Below are 25818 nucleotides of genomic sequence, written 5' to 3' on the forward strand. Positions count from 1 at the left end.
TACCATAACCCCTGGTACAAAACCATATGGAATGCACATTACTTATGTGAGTTTTCTTACTACTATTTAAAATATAATATAGCTGAAAATGTGCTGGATTTGTAGCATTATCATACAGGAATGCTATTGCCCATTTTCTATTAATTGATCTTAAATTTTTTGCTTTATCATTTATTCATGTAACTGAAACAAATTAACAATGGACTTTTAAACTTTCAATTATTATGTACAGAATATCTTTCTCTGGAGTCAGATGAGATATTGAAAAAGGAGTGTCCATAGGATACCCCTAATCATTACCATCTCCTTCCCATAAGATTCCCTTTGTGATGAGCTATCATTTGCTTGAAAACACAGTCAGGATCATGGTATCATCATTTTTACTGGTAGTATCAGCAACAGCAGCATTAGTGTCTCCTCTAGTGGCTATTTGCAAAGAACACTATTAATTTTATTTAAATACTTTTTATCTGTGTAGATGATTAGACCTTCTGTGTATTTCTGAAGTTTACCATGCCTTTAAAAGCATGTCTCATCTCCCTCCTCCTTGATCCTAGAAACTGTGCTTCTATTTTTAGAAATATTGCATTTTTATTATTAATTTGTGTGGGGGGTAGGGGTGCATGCTCACAGAGGTCAGAAGAAAATGTCACATACCACAGAGCTGAACTTTTAAGAGGTTGTGAGCCACCTGGTATGGGGGGCTGGAAACTGAGCTCTGATCCTATGCAAGAGTAGCAAATACTCTTCTTAGCTGCTAAGACATTTCTCCAGCCCCATGCTTCTTCCATTCCCACTTTTTCATTGAAATGGATTTTGTTACATCATATCCAGGATCCAGTATTTAGCTCTCACTTTTCCTTTGTTAAGACTCCTCCAGTGTGCCCCTCAATCAGTAATGATAAGAGTGTTAGAATGCCTACTGTTCACCAGATGAAATGAATGGTCTAGAGAAGTTATTGAAGTATTTTACTGTTTCACCAAGTTATTGCAATGCTGCCCCCAATGATAAATATATTACACTCTCAATTTATACATAAGAACATTGGGTGAGTAAAAATGTGAAGTCACTTGTCCTAAATTTCCCAATTACTAGGAAAGCTTGGACTGCATATCAAAGGTCTCAGATGTCAATCGTCCCTGCCCTCAGTACCACACGGTGCTGTGTCACAGAGTTTCCTCTAGATTGTCATCATGATGCCCTTGCCTTTCACACCTCTCTGTTCAACTCAACAGAAAGGAATCAATTGAGTGCCCAGTAGGGGCCAGCTCATGGTCTCCTTCACGCTTGGCTTTATCCCCTTGCCCATGAATTGTATCCAGGAGGGAATCATTAACTCTAAAATCATGCTGTGGCTTTCAATCTCCAGGAGCTCTTTTCTGGGTGTGGAGAGAAACAGGGACTGGAGCACTAGGGAGTAGGACCACCTTTCCTGTCCCATTTCCTAATTATTCATAATTTCACTAGGATCCTCTCATGCCCCAGTCTCATCACTGTAAATTTATTCAATTGCTCTTTCTCTTTGACCTCTAAATCTAATCAGTTCCTAAATGTTACTGATCTCCTCCTTTAAAATTCATCTTCACAGTCATAACTCTACAGGGGCCCTAATCACTTAATTTCTGAATTGTAACGTCAGTGCCTGGTCAACCTTTGTTCCCACAGGTTTTGTCCACTACAAGCCAGTAATCCACAGTCTTAAATACCAGCCTCCCAACATACCTCCAATTGTCTTCTGTGACATGAAACAAATATTAGCTCCTTTCTGAAGCCATTTGGGTCACTTTTCACTTGGATATGTGTTATCCACGCTCATTTGAGGAGCTATCAAATAATGTCATGTACATCACAGCATGATATTACTTCACTAACTTCAAATTCCTCATAGACTGACATAACTGTGATTCTTTAAAATATGGCACCTAAATGTATATACTTATAAATTTGAGCATGTAAGTTAAAAAATAAACAGATAACAGACAAATAATGGCTCTTTAGTTGCCTCTTTACCATGTCCAAATTTCTCAGCAAGGTCATTGTCCTGTTCTTTCTTTTATCAAGTTTGTTTTTGAAACCTGGTGGAGCAAACCTCAGTTTGCTCAAGAAGATGTACTTCCTATTTTCGACATTAAAAAGATTTTCTCCTTTCATATCTTTCTTCATCATTTTCTTTATATAAAGTACTATCCTCAGTTATTTGTACCTTCACTCATAATTGAGTATTCTCAAAAATAAGCATGCTTTCAAAATAGGTACATTAAGTGGTTCTGTTCTTCCAAAGTATTGATGGCTTGTAACTTAGCATAAATGTTGAGACTATAATCTTTGTCACCTTGGTCAATGAATTACTTTCTATCCTTAATATGATCATGTGTAGAAAGTTGATTGACACTATGAGTAACTTTATGAATTTGCTGTCATAATTGGGTGCATGGAAGAGACAATATAGATAAAGCCTAAAATTTAATGTTACCACTATAAATGATTACATACTGGTATTATAGTAAAGGGTTGTAACTTGCTTTTCCATCTCACAAGACCAAAGGTGAACCAGAGACAGATAGATAGATGCATGTCAACACTGTATTACATGGCTGTGTGTTCATGATCTAAAGGTTTTCTTTCAGATGTTGACTTGGACTGTATGGAACACCAGCAAATGAGCATTTATTATTTTTTTGTTCATTTTTTGTATTGATTTTTGACATTCCAATCCCAGTCCCACCTCATGCCTTTCAGCATTCATTATTTATAAACAAGTACACTGTTTATGAAGAATTACCACGACTTCTAAACTTTCAATGGCATCAAATCTTCAGAAGCATCAATAGCACTAGTAAACAAGTGTTTGAAGAAATCAATGAACTTTCAAATATTGCTTTCCCAGGATATTTATAACTAGGATATGAATTCTCTCTCACTTAAAGTCCACACCTTGTTCAATGACTAGAAAACTTCTGTGAAAGAGCCACTGTTTGTTATTGACAGGAAGGTTTTCAGCAAAGGCGGTATGTTTGTAAGTATCTCCTGTGGTTTGAAAAGACACAGAGGAATCACAATCCAGTCTTGGCATCTCACATGGAGCACTGTCCTGTTGGGGTCAGCAGGTTGGCTTCTTGCCATCCAGAGACGGTGTCTTTTATAATGAGAAAGTTAAAGAGATAATTATGGAAATTAATTCCTGAACTGCTGTGGCCTGTGAACTTGGCCAGGCAGAACTCTGAACGTCAAGGGCAGCGCTGCAAAGAGGAACAGAAACAGAAAACCTTGGCGTAGCAGTCTCTTAGGGAGTGTGTCTTTACACAGACCCAAAAGTCTTATTTAACAAAGGTATGTACCTTTGCATGTCTATGTCAGCTGTGCTTGTGTGTCTCTGAGAATGTTTGTTAAAAACACAGCTGACCCATTAGCAGGTCTAGCTAATTGGGCTAAATAGGCTACATCACATTTAATGACATCAGCTTGCATTGCAAAGACAGAAACAGTAAATAACTATGATAAGTTTATTTTAAATGCCAGCCAGAATGAATAGCTAATAATAATAATAATAATAATAATAATAATAATAACAATATATTATTATTTTTATAAAAGGAAAGAATAAAAGAGAAAACAGACTATAATCCGTAATCTAATCATTTTTTCCCATTCCAAAAACTGCCTAATCTACTTTTGTGGACAGATTAAAAAATACTGTAAGCCTCGTCACCACACTTCCACATTATACTCTTAGGTCAGGGCAAGGCTGATGGCATGAAAATCGATGCCAAGAAACCTATTTCTTAAGTTTTAAAATAGCCTTTGGCCATACTTGTGATTTGTTTTCAACCTGTAAAGAGTTAGTCCAACATCATGTTCAACTAACATGAAGAGCTGTAGCCATATTACAAATGAGGATTCTGAGAACTTGTTTCAGAGATGATCTTCCTGGAATTCTGCAGTTTAGAAAGATATATCCACAAGTCATATCCACGCATTGCAAAAAGGAAAGGAGAAAGGACTACATATTTCTATTTTCTAATGCTGCCAAGGTACACACCTCCTATAATTTTCAGAGACCCACACTATAATTCTCTCTCTGTCCTATGATCTGCCTCCTTTCTCTCTCTCATTAGATTTAATTCAGTAATAACACCCTACAAGGCATTCAAGCAGAAATACCCTTGCTGATTGCAACTTTCTCCTGCCGGTCCCTGAATATTACTCTAATCTCTGTGTATACATGTGTCTTTGTATCTGCCTCAATCAAGGAGGGCTTCTCTGTCATTGTCTTCATCTACAGGCCTCTACCCTATGCCACACTCTGTGTCCACAGTGTTGGCCATTCCCTCGCACTAGTGTGCCAAAACTCAAAAGTCTAGCCCCCTTCCTTTATAATCCCCCTTTCATTTAGATTGGTTTCATTGCTTCCCCTCTGCTTTTCTTTTGTTGGTGATGTTTGTTTATCTGTTGTTATGGTGGCTGTTGTTGTTTTTTGTGAACTTTTCATTTTCTTTATCATTTCCTTCAGAATTCCTTATAATGCAATTTGATTCTATTCACCCCTATTCCAACTGTTTGCAAATTCAGGCTCGTTCCCTACCTGTGCAGTTTTGTATCTATTTATTATTTTGCACCCCCCTCAAGAATAATTTATGCTAATCAAATAGTCTTAATTTATGTGGTCTTCCTGGAGCATGGTCAATATATCAGTGGCTACACTTAGATAAAGCTTACCCTCCTCTTCATAGTGTCTATCAATTGCACATAACCCCAAGGATTGGAGTGGGATTTTATGTCAAAATACCCTCCGCTTGCTGAGATGTGGTCTGACTTGAGCTTACTCAGGTCTTGTGCATGTTGTCACAACCACTATGGCTTCCTGTGTGCACTAGCTTGGCTGTATCCAGAAAAAAAGACTATTTTCCTTGTAGTCTTAACTCTCTGACTCTCACATTCTTGAATCCTTCTTCCTCAGTAATCCCTGAGCCATGGGAGAAGAGGATGATGCCCACCCGCACGTGTGCACACGTGTGCATGCACACACACACACACACACACACACACTCCATTTGGAGTTGAAAAACTAGGTAGTCTATTTTCTGTGTCTTGCCTAGTTATTGGTCTCTGTGATTATCGTAATCTACTGCACATAGAAACTTCTCTGATGAGATTTGGGAGGTACATTAAACTGTGGATAAAATAAGAATTCACTGACAGTTTACTTCACATCTTGACTGGACTCCATACTTAGCCTAGACCAAAACCCATTCTTCTGAAACATTCAGTTGTTTCTGTGACAGTGCTGTCTTTATACATCTAAGATTTTTTTCTGTTGCCTATTTGCACTGTGTTTTAATGGCTGTCTTTCTTTTTGATTGTTTCTCTTCTCAATTTCCCTGTTATAACCCAATTTGTTTCCTCTGTATGATGATCTTTTCCTTATCCCCATGTGAACTTGGGAGCATTTATTATTATTTTTTTTCATTCTCTTCTATCTTGTGTGGCATGTATGTGTCAATTCATGTTTCCACTGGGAGAAGTCTGAGCAGTTGCAGATGCTGAGTGGCATGTGCATGTTAGTAATAAAATGTGTCTGTGTTTCTGTGATGCCTTCTTTTGAATCTTTATGCATGAGTAGCATCATTGAAGCTGAGCTGAAGCACAGCAGCCTGAAACTGCACACTGCACATTATACAAAAATGCTTCGTGATCCCAAATGACCAGGCAGGATTGATTTATATGGTAGAGCAGTTAAAGGGTCTAAGCAGGCTACAATTCTGTATGTTTAATAATTTCTCTTATGCAAAGGTCTAAAGAGTTGTTGATTTACCTTCTAAAGGATCAAAGAGAAGTCATAGCATTCTTTGTGTTTGTAATAAGCAAGAGGAGTGAAGACATATGCACATGCATATTTGAGAGAAGAAAAAACGTTAAGGTTGCACAAACATACATGGACAAGGACCATTATGTCTGAAACCACTTTGTTTTGTGTTTCCTGATCAGACTCTCTTGGAGAGCCTCTGGCTGTGATCAGATATCCCCCCGAGTTTTTCATCACCCACATTAAATTAAGGGCTTTTGTCATTGGTGTTTTGTAGTTAGAAATGATTTTTGAAAACGTGATGCGATAACTGTAGGATAAATAGAAGAGGGAGATAAGTATAAATAGATTTTAATATGTTCTAACTCCACCTAAATATTTAAGTAATGTTTATTTATTTTCAAGACAGCACATTTTTTGTTTATCTGCATATAACTATACATATAATATGCCAAGTAGTGGTGGCATACACCTTCAATCTCAGCACTTGGGAGAAAGAGGCAAGTGGATCTCTGTGAGTTATAAACCAGCCTGGTCTACAAGAGTTAGTTCCATTACAGGCTCCAAAGCTACACTGTGGAAAAAAAGAAAGATTACTTTTAGACTTAGAATAAAGCTTCAGCAAGTATACATATAATATATAACACTATCACACATACACACACACACACACACACATACACATCATACACACACACACACACATATATATACACACACATCACACACACACACATATATACACACATAAGGGAGAGATAAACAAAAGGACAGATAAAAATGAATATATTTCAATAAATGCAGAGAATTTCTCCTTAGAGGAAAGAGATAATTACTTGAATAAAATATGTATAATATCAAAAAACTCCCAGTAGTATGATAATGAAAATATATGCAACTTTATTAGAAATGAAATTTGTAGAAATATGACCTACGAAAATGGGTGTGTGAAGATAGAGTGAAATTAATATTTATTTGACATCTGTTATGTGTTCGAATACACAGTTGGCTACATTCACATAGAGTAGTTAGTTTAATCATCTCTGCTGCCATAAAGCTAAATGGTAGTATCTCTCTCTTTATAACTATGGAAATTGGTGCTCATATAAATTATGTCCTTTGCCCAATAAAGTTCCATCAGCCTGATGAATGATAGAAAGCATGTTCAATTCCAGATGGCTTGACTTTAAAGGATATTTTTTAAAAATCTATTAATTGGAAAAACTGCCTTTTTCATTTATCATTAAGCATTTTCTCTGCTTATTAGGACCTTAATGTTGATAAGGATGGTATGAGGCATGATATATATTCTTCCTCTCTTCTCAACTGAGGAAGTTATTGTAAATTGCTGGTGGTCCACGCTAGTGTTCGTAGACTAGAGAGATTTCAATATCAGTTTGATTGTGAACCCTGCGTGGTTCTTTGAGATACATTATATGTGTTTGATTTATCCCAGAGATCCAGGTAAGAGGATCATGTCCTTTGCCCCTACTTATACTGCCATGACTTGTTCTTCTGTTGCCACTTCATTTTTAGAGTCACAAATTGGTCACCTTGAAGACCCAGCTGACCTCTATCATTCCATTCCTATGCCATAGCATGGCCATCCCATAGTGCTGTACTCTGAAATTTCCACACCCATCTCCCAGGTCTACATTGGCCCTTTGTGTTTGCTGTACTCACTAAGGCTGGTGAGAAAGAGTTTGCCAATTTAGTGACAGACTGTGAGCATGGGGTGAGGTGCTTAGTCAATTTCTATAATAAGGAATTGAGATGTTGCCTCGGAAAGGAGACAGATGCATGGTGACATGAACAAAGGTTCCTGGGAAGAACTGCACCTCTGCCTCTTCTGTGAAGCTGATTGACTAACAGAACTTCATTCTGAACTGATCATGAAGAGGTTGGAATGCTGTAGGTCCACAACATAATTACAATTCATGTTCAGTTATCTTTAGCCCTCTTTATCAGCAGTCCGTGCCCACCACTGTGTCTGACCTAAAATACTGGTAACCAACAGATAAACCCTTTGTAACAGATTAACTTATCAGACCCCTAGCTTCTGTCAATCAAAAAGGCTAAGGACATAGACAGATATATGTCACCTATAATAGTTACCTGCTTTGCTGCCACCTTTCTACCAGAAAGTTCCACTAATATATTTGGAAAATACATTTATTTATCACTTTCATTTCTCTGATACTATTGAAACTTCATAAATCTATCATCCTTTTGGAACATGGAATTACTGGACCAAGGCCACTTGGTTCCAGAATAAGCTATCTCTGCTTGCTTTCTGTGTTCAGAGTTGAGTTTTGTGTTTATAGCAGGGAGCAGCCACTAGAGGCAACCTTTCCCTTTTCAGAGTCCTTGGGAACAGAACTTCAAGGAATTGAGGATTTGAAGCTAATATGTCTGCTAGGGGAATGTGATAGTGTAATGCCCTCCAGCCGCAATAGACCTCCACTGGTGCTAGAGTTAGTCCTATATGTCACATAAAAACAATGTTGATGTCACATAACCTGACTATTTGTTATTAAAGACAAACAGACCTGTCAGCTACTTTCAACAATCAAAATGTTAAATAAAGTTGGAAATTTGTTTTACTAGTTCCCTCAAAACCTGCAGGACAAGAACACCACTATCTGACCTCCTTGAAGTAGGATCTTCTGAATACCAGTAACCTACATGAACTCCAATTCCTGGGTAGATATAACAGGTAGTCAGTCATTTCTTCTCTTAGATTCCATTAAAGCTATGTGTATGCTTCTGTTTGAGAATCTAAGCTGCTACTCTTATTGATGTCATTTTAGAATTTTGAAAATTAAATAAGCATAAAGTAGTGCAATATCTGATGTGTGATCACACAGTATCATTTAAAAAGTACCTAATAAAGATCACCTCCTCCTTGCCCATGACGGGCTGAAGAGGCAGAGGAAGCTGTAGGAACTTTCCATCAGCTCCTATAGCATTTTACTCAGCTGCTGCTGTGACCCACCCTGCTTTTCTTGTACTTAAGTCTAGGTTTCACTGGTCAGTTCCCACTATATGCACTGCTTTCCCCGAAGTGTGGCCATTCCATCTCTGTCACCGGGCTTTTAGTCAAATGAATGTAAAACACTTAACCACAAGACCTGGCCTGAGTTGGTGCAAAATGTCAGACCTCATTTGCTTAAAAAGTGAAAATAGAGTCATCTCTCTGTTTATCTCTAGCTTTCCACTGACAATGGCAGTTGCTGATTTTAATCCATTGCGATAAAGTGCTTAGCCTTTCTCACACAGGCTGGAACTGAAGGCCAGCAAAGAGAGCGGCCTTAGCCATTGCTTAGCTAAAGACACAAAGCTTGTCTTCTCAGAGATTTGTTTTCAAGTCCTCATTCTCTCTCTCTCTCTCTCTCTCTCTCTCTCTCTCTCTCTCTCTCTCTCTCTCTCTCTCCTGCTTTCAACAAACTGAGGGAGATTTATATACAGGAATGCAGCTCTTATTTTATGCTTTAAATCAGCATGCAGTGTGTGATACACACACACACTGGTGCATTAGTTTTGCATATGCAACAGTTTCGTTCAGGGCAATATGGAAAGAGAAGGATGCCCTGTAGTCCTGGCTATGTTTGGAAATGACTAGTGATGTAAGGAGATTGTATCCAGAGGCAAATATTTAGAAAGCAGTACATCAGGCTCATTTTTCTGTTGATTCTTAGGCAGCCTTTGCATTAACAAGTTTGAACAGTGAAATCACTTAATGAGGTGCTTACGAGTGAAAAATGAAGCCCTTCCTATGCCCCCCACATAGTACTCTTTATAATGGGTCAGTCATTTGTGAATAAGTCTATATTAGCAAAATAAGGAACATGTCTTCTAATCTAACTTCAAATATCATCCAACTAATCTGTTTCCAGCTTGCCCATGCACATAAACCCATGCCTGAATATACCTACATACAAAACTTAAGTCAGCAGGCAGCATGGATAGAAATGTAATATAAAGTGGAAAGAAGCTGATTCCACATCTCTATTCATTTCTCCTAGCATTAACTGCTGAGTTATTGACAATGGATTTGTGCTCAGCTTGAGTCAGTCACATATTTCATTGAAACTGACAGGTTACCATCTACCTATTGGCATCCTGCTGGTATCACAGGTGACACACTTGTAAAACTGCTGCGTGCTGGCCATGTTTAAGATGAACGTTTTTGGGAGAAATTTTCCTAAAGTACTGTTAAATGGCTATGTTTAGGAAATAGAGTTTACTTTAAGCCATGAAAAAAAAGAAGATAGCCTGACTTAAGCAGCCTTAAGACAGTCCTACCACAAAGAACAAGAGAGCAACAAAGATTTTGTTCCTATCTAAATAATAAAAGTTACTTTCTTCTTGAGTTTTTATTATTTTGACAATTTTATTTAGTTACATATATCATTGTAGTCACTATTGCTTACCCTCCGTAATCTTCTTATACCCGTTCTGACTCCATCTTCCCAATCAGTCACCTTCCTGATTTCAAGTGTGTGCGTGCATGTGTGCATGCATGCATGCATGCATGCCTACATGTGTGTGTGTGTGTTTGTGTGTGTATCTAATGCACATAGCTACAACTTTTGTGTGTTTCTGATTGCCATAGCCTCACACACAAACCTAAAAGTGAGTGTTTCATAACTCTCTTCCCCATGCACCAGCTCTTACCTCTTTTAGCTCCCTACTGCATGATTTTCCTTAGGCCTTGAAGGGGGTGGGATAAAATACATCCTTAAATCTTTACAGGCCTCACTTATTCACAGCACTGAGAAGTTACTAGATAAGACATTTTCATAATGAAATATAGACTACCTTTACACAAGTAAGAATATAAGAACATTGTTAAGGATGTGTCACTTCAATCTAATCATTTAGTTTCCTTTACTATGTAAATTTCTAATTTAATATAATTTATGGTTGTAAAAATCTCTGCCACACTAATCAGGGTCATTCAAGTCCTGGACAAAGAATACAATTCAACAAAATCATTTAATGATTACCTGCTATGGTTTTTGAGACCTTATTTTTAGTTGAGTCTTCTTTGATGTTTCAGGCAAGTTAAGGATTTGATGTGGGATTGGGGGAGGGAGTATATGTGTGTATCAACAAACCTATGGTAATGCTCTAAGGTGGTTATGGTTATAGCCTTTTGAAACACATATTTTGATCATTTCAATATTACTGCCATAAGGGAACCCAGAAATACTCCAGAGGTTCAGAAGGAGCAATTGTATCCAATTTGGAATCTAGAGAGGCCATTTGATGTTGCCACTGAATGCTGGCTCAGAATAACTAAAGTAATTTCCTCAGGTAGAATTGAATCAGTGTTTTATAGTTATCAACAACAGAAGAGCCATCAGGATGAAGAAGATTCTGGGTCATTTTTCTAAGAGTCTGTAGTTTTATTTAGCTGAAATTTCAGGCATGCTGCTTCAATTCTCTGTCATGTAGGGTCTTAAGTGTCAGGTAAAGTAATTAGGATGTAATTGAAAGTCCTGAGTAGCTAATGATGGTTTTTAAGCTTAGGATAATAAGATAATAGCTGCATTCTAGAAGATTAATCTGTCAGCAGTATGTAGAAGGAAGAAGACCAAGGTAAAGACAATGTATGTTGCAACTATCATAAGAGTGTAGTGCATAAGGACATCTGTTCTACAGATAAATTACCCTTACTGCTACAACATCCTGAATGTGGCTTGAAAGTGAAGCCTGAAATAATGATACCAAATTAACTGGCAAAAGTAAATGGGAAGGGAAACATAGACAAGAAAAAATAGTTCTCTTGGGCTGTTTGAGGGAAGGCTACTTAAGGCACCCCACAGATAAGTGTAGTCTTCACTCCTCCTCAAGCAATCTTCTTTCCAACAGGAAGAGACACACTACATATAACCACAACCAACCAATCAAACCAATCAAATTGCAGAGTTGTGGAACCCATTACCAATGGATATATCCATAATATATCTCTTATACCCAAGCCTCAGGTATTGTTTCATAAGAAGGGACATACAGATTATAAGAGTCATAGGGTTAGGGAGTTAGTTGTGATATCATGACTCCTAGGAAAGCTAGAATCTATACAAGTACAATCTTACTAACATGATTGCCTAAATATCAGCTGAATAAAGACAATGGCTATGGTAGTGTGGACAAGGGAAAGCCCATGAGTAAAGTGTGCTAAGATCAGTAATAGCCTTCTCCAGGAAAGTGCACAGTGATTGGTTATCAAATGATTGGCCCTAAATAAAAATACATATGACTATGTATTGTGCAGAGTAAGCAAGTTGTATCTACATATATAAAAATATATACATAACAACATTGAATAAAAAATAAAGATTATAAACTTGAAAGAGTGCAATAGGGGTTTATGGAAGTGGTTGGAGGGAAGAAAGGAAAGGGAGAAATTGTCATTGTAGTAGGCTGGGGGATCAGTTACTATGGTAGTTGGAAGGGATTTGTAGATAATGAATGAATTCATCCTTATATCAGACTAGGAATAACAATTTATTGAGTATACTCCAAGAGATCAGCAAGCTAAATAGTAAGTAAAACACAACCTGCAGCTTAGGGATGTAGCTAGGTTAGGGACGGTATCTCTGCTTCTCATCTGAGAGAAGTAATGTTCTGGTTAGGCAGTAGAGTACCTTTGTATATAGCTTCCTCCACATACTGTACAGAGAAATACAGTCTAGATTAGCTAATTTATAGTCACAGGAGTCACTTGAGTTTCTGCACTTCTCCTTTTCAGGTGTGTTAGCTCTTCCATGCTAACCAGGGCCATGCAAATGGTCAAAAACTCTGATGTGAGATATCTGGTTTCAGTCCTGTGATGGACAGTTATAGCATCCCAAGGCAGGCAGTTTTAGGTTTCCAGGACATGCTGATGAAAAATCTCTGTGGAGATGAGCTCTGTTTCTACTCTCTTATTAATGGCCTTCTGCCAACATGAGAGACTTCAGGGAGAAGATACTTTTATGGAGTGAAGACATATTAGGCCTTGGTGAAGCTACCACAGGGGATTTGATTCTCAGAACAAAACAAATAATCCCACATAGTAGAAATACTTCTAGTTAGTTTTGATTGATAAATAAGTAAATAATAAACAAAAACCAGTGTAAGCAAGAAAATTCAAAGGTAAAGGTGCTAACGAATTTTGAGGTGAGATTAAAGAGAGTGGGAGCTACCTCTGGCAATAATAAGATTGGGTTTTCAGAATCTTCTGGGAGACATCCAAGAAGGTAGCTTTGCCGTGGAGACCATGAGCACAGCTGTGATCAGGAATAATTAAGGAGAGAAGACATGGGCTGTTCATGGGGAGTGTCTCAGTGTGGAGAAGGGACTCGGTGGAATGGATTAATGTTTGGAGTCTGAGCATACAGAAACTATGTGTTTACTGTGTTCTTTGTTCCTATCTTCTAAATCACTTCTTTAAGTTTTGGAGCAAAAGAACTGGATCTGTATGAGGAATAGTGAAAAAGAGAAGACTGGAAGTAGGAAGACCCAGTAGTAAGAAAAGAAGAGAGGAGAGGAAAGGGTGCGTAGAAGTAGAGAATTTGTGAACTGATTAATCAAGAAATTAAAAGGGGTTAATTGGACAGTCTCAGTTCTAAGAATAATACAATTTTTGTTTATTTCCTGGTATTTAGTTATTGTTTTATTTAAACAGATTTTTCCCTCTGTAGTCTAGGGTGGCCTGACACTCAATATAAAACCAAGACTGACCTTGAACACATAGCAATGCTTTTGTCTCCGTCTCTGAAGTACTGGGATTACATGAACATGCTATCATATCAATTTCTTTAATTTTCCTTTGCTGCTATACAAAGGTGAAGCAGATGCAGAGGGAAGCAGTTTAATGTTACTTTCATCAGAGTACCTTTTGACCTAGGGAAAGGGCGTTGAAGACCAAAGATCCCCAAGCAGGAGCGGGGAGTGCAAAACAGAGAAAGATGGGAGATGAGACTGAAGCACATAGTAAACCTTGTCTGTTCTTTCATTTTGCCTAGGGCCAGCTGTGCTCAGAAATCTCTCAGACTGTGTTCTTAATTCAGCCTGGGAAATCAATGTGCCATATCATATTGACAACAGTGAGCAGGGCAGGTTTATTCCCGTCACTTCAGCTGTCACCAACTTGGACCCACCAAGGGGCCTTCCCCTCAGTCCAACCGCAGAAAATACAATTACAAGTAAGCCTGAGTAAACATCAGTGATGCATCGTAGAATTAGAACAAGGTTTCCATCCCATGCAAGTCAAAATGAGACTCACTAAAGTTTACCCAGAAGGAGAAGAGGAGAGGAAAACACAAAGTGATCTGGGAGGAGTCTGGGAAAAACAGGTTCTCCTGTCTTCCTAGAAGCAATCTTTTTTGACAGGGAGGGTAAGGCTTTTACTGCTACTGGGTTTTAAGCTAATTGAAAAGGGAATTTCCTCCATTTCTGCCTGAGGTCGAAATAGGAATTGTTGATAGCTGGAATATCTATGTCTTAATTTAGATGTTTTACTTGTAAACTTATACTATCAGAACAGAGTGGCTTGACATTCTGTTTTTTAAGAAAGCTGTGGTATAAGTCAAGGTTCCCTGGAAAAGTAGAACCAAAGAAAATACAGAAATATAAAAGAAGGTCATTAATAGGGGAATGAATCTTGAGGGTTAGTAGTTCCAAGATACTCATCTGCAAGATAGGGTAAGAATCTGGTGTCTTCTTGGTAAAACAAAGACGGATGTTTCAGTATTCTCAATCTGGTACTGAAACCTGGAGGCCTCATGGAGAGTGGATTGTTTTAATGTTGAAAGGCTGCAGGTCCTGAGCTTTTGTGGCAACTAAGGGACATAGCACTTCTTTTGCCTTCCATCTCTTTAAATGTGGACACACTCTGGGAATTGCTTTTGTCCCTTAGGTAATCCTTCCAGGAAATACCATCACAGAGCCACCCCAGGGTATGTTTCTAAGTGGATTCCAGATATACTCAAGTGGACAGCAAAGACAAATCCTCACAAATTACAAGTGAACGTAACCCTTCAGCTACATGAAAATCAGAGGCATAGCTGACACTTTACTATCTCTCCTTATTCAGGTAGAATGGGACAGAGTCATTGGGATGAGTCAGTAGTTGTGATGAGTTTGTTTAGCTTTGTTGTCCATGCTAGCGATTTTTAGGATTGCTCACTGGTGTGTTCTATAAACTGGCCAAGTATCTCACTACGGAAGGCTCACACAGACTGAATGGGCTCATCTGAACAACTATTCTCAATCCTATTTTCATCAGTTAAAAAATAAATAAATAAATAAATAAATAAATAAATAAATAAATAATGGGAACTGTAGGGATAGGTCAGTTGTTAGAGTACATACAGTTTTTGTAGAGGACCCATATTGGGTTCCTGATATTTACAAATGCCGGTGACTCTAGCACCATGGCATGTGATGCCATAATCTGGATCCTGAGGGTACCTGCATTTATACCTGTGTGTTTTTACATACTAATAGCAACATCTATGCATTATTTAAAAATATTTAGTTTTTTCTTAATATTTTTAATTTTTTAAATTAAAGTGTAATTACATCAACCCCTCCCTTCCCTTTGCTTATGATTATTCATAAAGTTTATGGGTAGCATTGCCCTGGTCTTTGGTTAATAACAATGCACTTAGAATTCAGGATTGGTTCAACAACCACCTGCTTCATAATTCTCAAGAACAGGCTTAAGAATCTCAATTACAAATGAATGATATTGATTTCAGACCTAGAGAACACATCAACTCAACTAAGATTGCCTATAATCAGCCTGTTCCTACCACTTTGAGTGCCCAAGCCCTAGGAAGGTCAGCCAGCCTTCCAAAAGCACTTAGGAAACATTTTATTTTCAGATCATATGTCTGGCAAAAAGAAAGACACTTGGCCAGAGTATTTTGGAGTATTTGGCAGGAGTATTTTGGTATCTTTAGTGTCCTGGAATCTTCAAAAACTTATTAGCTCAAGTTTTTTGGCCAAGTAATGATAATTCATGACATAGACCAGTTATAATCAGCTGTGTGCCTGCTGTGAAATGACAGAGGGCTGGTCTGGGCCTCTGCCTTCCCAGGAACACCATCTCCCTTCTTTCCCCAAGGACATCTTCTATTGCATTCTGACTCAATTGTGATTGAAAGCATAGCTCCATGGGCAGAACACAGTAGGCAGGTGAGAAGTCCCCTGATGGTAGAAAATCTTATAATTTAAGATACATTGTTGACAGAAAGATAGTTGGTAGAGTTCTAATCCCTTATGTATACACATCTTTCTCTAATGAATACAAAATATCAGAGGCTATATTGAAGCTGTACATTCCATAATGCCCTGGACTATCAGTAAGTGTAGCATGCTGCAATTGAGCATAACAAGACACAAAGCAGTGACATACTATTACAGTAGTTTAATTAACTACGAAACTGATGAGAAAAACCTGATGGAGCTAGTTTTTTTCAAATGATACTAGAACTAAAACATTATCTTTTTAAAAGACATTTTTACATAAGAAACATATTCAACTATTCCAGCAGGACCCAAACAGTTTGTTTCCATTAATGTTAATGAAAATTGGTTTCATTTTGGAATATATTAGCATAAACTTCAATTCAAAAACAAAACAGCCAGGCAAATGGCGCTTGTTTTAAATCCCTATACTCTGGAGGTAGAGACAGGCATACCCCTGTATGTTTGAACCAGTTTGGTCTACATAGAGACTTCTAATTTATCCAGGGCTATATAGTCAGAATTTCTGTCTCCAAAAAAAAGTTAAAATACAAAACTTTGTTGAATGAATTTAAGTTAATGTAAATCACTTAAATAAGCTGGTACTTTGAGAAACCAAATAAAATAGTTTTGTCTTATTTTGTAAAAAAGGTAAGTACCACTAAGCAAATGATTTGTCCATTTTTGACTTCCACATAACATTTTAAAGTGCCATGTGCATATTAAGTATATATATAACATTATGCATATTTCATACTTTTGAAAGTATTTTTAAGTTAATAAATTCTAAAATATGGGAATTTGACTTTAATATGTTAATGTTTCTTTCTGAATAAATAAAATTCATGGTCATTTAAAAATATAGTAATCACTTTGTAAATACTCGCACTGCACCTATAAGGTATAAAACCAATCATGACTTATCCTGAGTAAATGACTTAATATTCTCACAGGGGAACTGAGGTTAAATTTTTGTAAAGATAATTGGAAAGCCAATTTATACTAGTATTTTTTCATACCATCTACTGTGAGAATCTGTGACCCCCGTGATCCTAAATATCCCCTCAAAGCACCAATAAATTCAGCACATTGTCTCCAAGTGTTTAGCCACCTTGCTGTCAGTCATCAGCTCTGGGAGACAGTACAGTTCAAAACAAGATTTCAAAGATCTCTAACAGAAATGGAAACTGTATAATTGGTTTGCATATTTCTCTCCATCCTTCCTCTACATAAAAAAGTGCTGCTTTACCTAGCCCAGGATCTTTAACTCCCTAACTCCGTGAATGTCTGGATTTAAAAAGCTAAATTTCAACACCATCTGTAAGACTTAAATCCTAAGAGATACATTGTCTCAGCTGCAGAGGCCAGACTCAACCTCAGCTGCCAAATGCAAGACTGAAGGAGGAATGTAAACAGCTTGATTGAGGGTGGCTCCTGCAGCACCTGTGGTTTTGACAGCTTTTGCTACAGCTTGAGGAGGAAACAGGTTGCCTGTTTGTTCTTCAAGAGCACTTCTGGCATCCAGGTATTATGTGAGCACACACTACCAGCTGTGAAGGATGCAGCTTCCTTGTCACTTCAGAGAATGATGCTCCTGCAAGAAGATCCCTCTAGCTTTTTCATCCAGGGACACTGGGCAGGAAAGGCACAAATGATCAAATTCAAAGCCCTGGGAGGCAAAAGTGTCTGAGGAAAAGCTCATATCACAGGCTTGTCTCAAAACCTGAGGATGATCCAGTAGGTTAAAAAGGGAAACTTAAGTGTTTTTCAAGTAATTTTTCAAGAGACGAGCCCCTTGATAAATAAATGGGCTAAGGAAAGCCATAGCAGGACTTCATATGCAGCAGATTTTTGATGGCCTGTGTCTTCATGCATTTTCATCAAGAAGAATAAGCAGGGTAACATGTCAGTGCCAACACACTGTGAATTCAGAGAAATATCACTGAGTCATCTTCATAATTTTAAGCCTTTAACTGTGATGACTTACTCCATAAGCAAGGACTACTGCATACATCACAAGATTAAGAACACATGTCTTCATGTATGCAGAGCTCAAAATTACAATCTTATTTTTACTTGGTTGGTTTTCTTGTTGTTGTTAATATCTTGTCTTGTTTTGACATTAAGTGTGACTATGTAGTCCAGGCCGGCTGCCATTCAATTCATTATTTAGTCCAGGCCCCCAAATTCATGACAACCCTCCTTCCAGAGCCTTCCTGATGCCAGAATTATGGGCATACGATAGCAGATCAAACTTAAAATGTGCCTTCTGCCAATTATTAAACAAACTATAAAACTAATAAAATTTAATAGATGTAAGTAGTTAAATAGTATGAATTAATCAATAGAAGAGATTAGTAGCACAACTATTCTCTTATCCTTCTAAGTCTATTTTAAAGATGAGCACAAGAATTACAGAAATGTCATATGTTGACTTACAGGAATTAAATTTCAATTTTCTAATTTCAAATCAATAGCAAAAAGCAAATTATTTAGTAAATTTTGCAATGAGTGGTATGCTAATAGGAAGAAGAATTAAACCCCTATCTAGCAGATATTAATACACACACACACACACACACACACACACACACACAAAGATAGATGAAAGCACAAAATATAAAAATAAAGTCATAAAAAATATTGGAGGAAACAATAAGAAAATAGTTTAGAAACTGAGTATGAAAGCCTATTTCAAATGTGTCATAAAAATATACAAACTTTTTAAATTTGTCTTATTTTACATTTCGATTCCAGTTCCCTCTCCCTCCCTCCCTCCGTCCTATGCCCCCCCCCACCCTCCCATCCTATTAACCACCCCATGCTTCACAGGGAGGGTGGTGCCTTCTAGGAGGAATCATCAAAATTTAAAGACATGTAAAGATAGTAATAAAAGTCCGCAGAACTGTCTCTAGAGAAAGAACAGTAGGAAAGTGGCTACAACATGAGTATTTTTACTTGGAATATATCGGCCATAAATAAATGACAACCACTTGAATCGGTAGATAGGTTTATATTTATTTCAATATTCTGCTCTGTGTATGTATGGGAAATCTCAAAATACTTATTCTACTAACATGTGCAAATTTATAAATTAGTTTTAAAAACTAAGTTTTCAAAGCAACATATTTCCAAATAAAAATAGGAAACATTTGTGGTGCATGAGGGATAAAATCTTTGGATGTATAACATACAAAATTACTCTAATTTCTCTACTTCTATCATGTAATGCTTTCCTAGCTTTTGGGCAAGACTTTTAGAAAAACTAGAATTTACTACATAGGCAATAGGCAAATGAAGAAATAAAAGTGCTACCTGATCACAGGTCATAAACAAATGTCTATATAGAGACAGAAGGGGAGAAAGAATGACTAAAGGTGAGAGAGAGAGAGAGAAAGGGAAAGAACATTGAATAGAAGGAAAAGAAATAACTCACCACTTGAATAACAAATCAACAACGATTTGCAGAATGAGATGCCCTTCTCACTAATTCACACTGTATTCTAGTGTTATATATATATATATATATATAAAACCTGCAGGCATTATTCCTAGAAATCCTCTCTGACTAATGTTGTAGCTATAAAAACATTCATGGGCAAATGCTTTCTAAAAGACATTATAGGAAAACAAACATTCCAATTGTTCATCAAGCTAATAATTAACTAATAGCTCAGATCATAATTGAATTTTAAAATGGCAACTGCATACGGGTTTAGCATTGATTTGTTTTAGAACATCCATCCAAACACATTGCTGAGAATGGAAAGATTGGTTCCAGATTAGCACACTGAATTTTGAAGCTGTAGGGGCTTATGAATTTGAATTACTACATCATAGGTGAGTAAGTAACCAAAAGAAATGATACCAGAGAAAATTAATAGTGGGAATTTCTAGGCAGGAACATGTAATTAAATGTGTCATTTTACCATTACATGTTGTATTATGTGTTCTTTAATGGACATGTATCAGTTTCACAAATGAATGAAACAATTTTGAATGATTAAAAATCATTTTATCAGGTTTTATTTTGATCCATTTCTTTTGCTTTTTAAGCATTGTGCATTTCATGTTAAGGTAGTGATATCCTGGCTGGGTACTGCTTTTCTAGCAACAATTTATCAGGTGTTCCTTGGACTGAAGGGATGCTGCTTCCTTTATTTTCCTGTGTTTATTGCTTGATTTTTTTCTCTCAACATCTGATGATTCATTTAATCTATGATTCAAATATACTCAGCATATATCCTAAGATTTGACAATCAAGTTCATAATTACTTTCATTATTATACAAAATCTTGAAAATTGCTAGGTCAGTAAATGGGGTTATAAATAAACAATTCTCAACCTCTCCTTTACAGCAACTCGAAAATGCTTCCATTTAGGTTTGGAACACATCTAGAAAAAACACGAAAAGCCTCTAAACAAAATTAAGTTTAATTCACTCTTTAGGGAAGTGCTTCTACAGACCATTTGAAGGCAGGGGGATCCAATTTAAATAAATTATCAGATAGTCATTTTATCCAGACGAGTGCTACTAATTACAATCAGTTTCCTCTATTCATTAAAACTCGTCCAGCAAGCATGGATCAACTCTGTCAGCAGTCACTCCAGTTTCTTGAAAGCTTTATCACAACACGTCTTTAAATACATTACATAGTTTAGGCATTTGCTATTTTAGACTCTTTCCTAGGCATCCCTGAAAAGTGTCTATTTTTTCATGCTCCTTCTTTATTTAATGATATTTTGTTCTTGAACATATATCATGCTATCTAAATTAATTTCTTCTCTGCTATACTATATATCAGTCCTATGCCAGAAAAATCAAATAAAATGCTGACCAATACTAAAAGCAGTACAGCATTCCACCTTTTTGTCTTTACTCCATACACTGTCAACTTGTTTATTTTATAGTTATAGCTATTTCGTTAAAAGCTATGTGAACTATGATGATCGGAGCAAATGGTCCTTTTGTCTAAGCATGATTTATTTTCATAATTTTTAAAATGTAATTTACATATGAACTGCAGTTTCCCATCCCTCCTCTTCTCTTGTTCCCTCCCCTCATGCCTCCCCCCCCCCCCATTTATTCCTCTTCCATCTCCATTCAGAAGGCCTCCCATGGGAATCAACAAAGCATGGCATATCAAGTTGAGGGAGAACTAAGCTCCACCCCACCTCCCCTCCCCAAATCAAAGCTGAACAAGGCATCCCACAATAGGGAGTAGGTTCCAATGAGCCAGCTCATGCATCAGGGACAGGTCCTACTAAGCATGATTTTTATTGCCATTTGAGTTGTTGGAGCTAATTGTTATAGTAAAGTTTCTAAGCTAGAGACCTGAAGAAAGGCATAAGCTTCTAATTCCCAGTTCATAGTGGCTCCTGTGCATCCACAACCCCTGCCCCCAAAATGGTGTTATAAAGTATAAACAGCTATAATATTTTGAGAAGGAAACGTGAATGTATATGAGTGGAGGGCATTCTATGCATTTGCACTTCCAACTTGAGTATCTGACTCAGTGCTTATCACATTGCAAATATTCCTTCAACATTGCTTGACCAACATATGCATTCTATTGCTCAAATTTAATAAAGCAAGAAAGCCTGGGAGTAGAGCAATGATACTCTGTGTCTTGATTTATTGAAAGATTTTTTTCTAGAGCCCTGTCTATACCTGTTGCTTAAAGCAACAACATTATAAATTTTAAGACTTGAAGATTCATTGAGAATTCTTTCATCTATTTCTTAATTAATCTAAATCTACTTTAAATAATTTCTGAGAAACCTACAAAAGCTTGTTATGTGGTATCCATAAAACTGAGGATCCTCTACTCCCTTAACCTAGAGACACGAGAGAAGGCCTAGTTCTACTCCAAATGACTTGACAGATTTAGATGACCCCTCCTGGATGGGATCACCCTACATATGGAGTGGGGGTGGATGGAAGGGGAGGGTGGTTGGGGGCATGAGGGGGTGGGAGAGAGAGAGGGAGGGAGGGAGAGGGAACTGGAATTGATATGTAAAACAAAAATTTAAGAAAAAATTAAAAAAAAAAAAACAAAAAACAGGATCCTCCCTTGGGAAACTAGGTGGAACATATCAGCCTTTAACAATCAGATAGCCCTGGTAAGTGACCAAACATAAGCTGTCTCCAATTTTTTGATAAAAATAATTAAATTCAGCTTAAAATGCATCCAGAATTCATGGTCTAATGGCCCCATAGAAATAAATAATTTCATTTTATATTAATAGAGTGTAGGTTCATCAGGAGTTCAGAGCAGTGTTGTAATTAGAAAGCATTGATGATTTTATTGTAAACTATGAGGCACATTGCTTCCTGTATAGAATTTCCTGAAATGTAACCCTACATAGGAAGACATTGGCAGATGAGTTTTCTCTTTACATGGGTGTAGGCTATACTCATAGATTGCCCAGAACCCCATCAATAGAGAGGCTGAGATTTTCAACTTTAACCTTAAAGATCAAATGGTTCCTTGAAAGCAGATGATCTCCCCATCCTACCAGACATTTTAGTAGCAGTGATGTTTTCTAAGGTTTGGTCTCTGACTGAGCTATGATATAGTTTCTATGTCCTCTAGCAAAAGTAAAAATTTGCTACTTCCCTTCCTGAACTAAGCTCTACTTAATCTTCTGCTTTCTCTCTTATCATATACTCATAAAAGGAAGACAAATTTATACACTGTCACAAATTGATGGGTCATTACTTAGATGCGTAATTATTGACATGGTCGGCCTCCTTTCATGTTAAACTATGGTTCACTATTGTAAGCTATTCAGAGGCTTCCCTTAGACTTTCTTTAACTTGAAATCTACATGGTTACCTGATTTACAAATTGGTAATGCCAATGGAAAACGTTTAGTTCCAGGATTTTTTGTTTGTTTGTTTGTTTGTTTTTTGTTTTTGTTTTTTTTAACCTCATAGCTTATTCCTTCTAGACACAGATGACTTGATAGATAAACTGCCTATGAGACCTCCTTACCAAAACATGGCTTCTTAGCAGGAGGCTTCCTTGAGAGTTTGACAACATTCTAATGTCTTAATCATTCTTTCCAACTGGGGTGAACTTTGAGACACATGAAAAACACTCTTTTACCAGTTTTGTCTCAGTTCTTCACTTTTAGTTCTAAACTCTCAGTCATTAACATGCCCCAAATTCCAGATTATTCACTTTTATGGCTGCTCCTTATAGCTAATCACTCTTACTATAAGGAGATATAAAACAGGATGCTCTAAGTCAGTGTACTAAGTGAGTAAATAAATGAACTACATTCAAGGAACCCTCTAATTAGTTTTAGTTAAAAAATTAGAGGCCTAGAGGTCACAGGTAAGAGGGAAATAATGTCCACTGTAATATGTCTATATTAAATTTTGAATTAGTTTAAAATAGTACATGTTATATTCTAATCAATATAATCACAACTATGAGACAGGTTATTTTTAAAACATTTTAATATAGCATTCATTTTCTGAACAGTTTAAATTTCAATAATGTTCATGTATGCCTTTATAATAATAAATTTGATGTTTAAAATATGCAATAAAAATTATTTAATTATTATAAAATGTGTTCATCAGATTACTTTCATTTGAACAAGTCAGATTATAAAGCCATTATTAAATAATTTCCCTAAAAATGGAAGAACAAACAGCTGAGATAATTGCACCAAGGTGATAGGAAACTCAGAAAGGAAGTAGCAAATGTCTCTACATGTCCCTATTAATATCTAAATTACATATCTGAAAATGGTGAAAAATTCAGTTGTTTGACTCTTATGTATTATCCCATCTATTTGCATTTTCAAAATAAAAGAAACAGAATTTTGTCCCATGTTACAAATTCTGATACACCAGCTTACTGCATTTTTCATTAGTACCCATCAACAGAATATCTCTTTAACTAGATACTTGTCCTAATTTTTCTTAAATCCAGTTTTAGTACTACCTTAATCCCCACATGTTGTTAAAACTCAGTATTCTGGATAAGGTCTACTCCAGAATACATAAGAAATCCTTATTCATTCCAGATGTGGCAGTCGCCTTGGCAACAGTAGCTTCAATCCCCTACCTCACTATTGCAATTAAGAGGATATGAGCAATAATCATCTTACAAAAATTCCTGTGCTCTTTACCTAAACACAACTGTATAACCTCAGGGTTTTGCTCAAGTGGGGATTGGAGATAAAGAAGTCCCTGGTAATTTCCAGCAATTATACTTTGCTAAATGAGCAGAACTGCAGTGCAATAGAAAAGTCTATGACTGCCTGGTGACTTGGAGGAAGCCTTTTGGCATTTCATTATTTTACATACATGTATTTCTTCCTAGCATGTATAGAATTGAGTTAGGATTAGGATCAGTCCTGGGAAGAAAGCTAGGAAAACAGAAGCCCCCTTGAAACTGCCAAGATTTATCTCCAGTCTATTTTAAAGCAGCAACATTCCTTCCTTTCTACCCTCAAACACTTAACCCTAAAGTGTTCACCTTATAAATAGTTACTTAAGTCTTAATATGGCCCCAAAACTGCTTCAAAGTCTTTAATTTATGAATCCTTTCAAGCTTAAAACCAATTAGGAGAAAGCATACTAATAGTTTGCCTAAGGATAATCTCTAAAAAATAGGCATACTAAGTACTTGAAACGCAGGGCAACTATCCTTGCCCACTACTACTTAGATTTTCACCAGTATATTCTGCACACTGAAAACAGAGAAAAACTTCTATTAAATGAACAGTATCAAATTCTAATGTAAACTCTTTCAAAATAGACGTAGCTACTTTTTTTTTTTTTTTTTTTTTTTTTTTTTAATCAGACCAAATTATAAAGGCATTGTATTACCCAGTGAAATTGCAAAGTTTCATTCTGCTAGAGAACATATGTGTCACTCGGGATCTACGCCAGCCTCTTGATAATGATAGGGATAGGCATTTCTGAGCCATCTTGGCCTCTTCCACATTGCTTAGGATCTAAATGCCAGTTGGGTGTCTTGCTGAACTGTATCCAGCTGGCAAACTTAAATCTTAGTTATAATTCAGAATTTTTGTCTGCCTAAATATAATTCAAATTCCTGGCCAGACATTCTCCTAGAAAGCCAAACAATGAATGATATGAGAGATACCTGCTTATGACAACAACAGAACTGGAAACGAGGGATTTGATTTTTACTGGAACTACTCCTAATTAGGTCTATAGTATTGAGTTAGTGATTTGCATTCCCAGATCTCAGTCAGTGCTGTGTAGATGGAGATTTTGTATTTAACAGAACTGTTAGATCAGACAAACAGAAATCTATGACCCAGTAAATTAATGAGAAAGTATCACATATCTACAGTCAAATGGTCACAATAATACACTGAAGAGTTCAAATTTAGATGAGTCAGAATTAGATGGATACCTTAACCTTTAATATTCTAAAATTATTGAAGGACTTCTACAACTTAAATTAATCTTTTATTGTTAGTCTCTTCTAGAAACAACCACAAATCTAACCAAACACAGAAACCTGTCCTTAGAAAGCCTAGAGGGAAGAGGTGATTAGTTTCCTTCATTAATGCTGGAGAAACCATTATCACTGTTTTTAGATGAATGAATTATTCTTTTACAAGAAAATCAAATCCCATGGAATTGTTCCTTTCCTGCTTGTGGGAAAATTCTCTGAGTTTACAGGTTAAAGGAAAAACCTGAATTTCTCACTGGGGGTATAAATATTTTCAACCCTTGTGAAACCTGTTACTGTACATGAATGGTGTATCTAGA

At 36.7% G+C, this 25818-nt stretch overlaps 1 protein-coding gene across 3 annotated transcripts in view; it reads left to right on the forward strand.

The window, feature by feature from the left end:
- Positions 1-25818, forward strand: part of Lsamp (limbic system associated membrane protein) — a 2056906-nt gene that overhangs the window by 287313 nt on the left and 1743775 nt on the right. The gene's annotated exons all lie outside the window — the stretch shown is intronic.

This window comes from Phodopus roborovskii, unplaced genomic scaffold, assembly GCF_943737965.1.
Source record: "Phodopus roborovskii unplaced genomic scaffold, PHOROB, whole genome shotgun sequence".
NCBI lineage: Eukaryota > Metazoa > Chordata > Mammalia > Rodentia > Cricetidae > Phodopus > Phodopus roborovskii.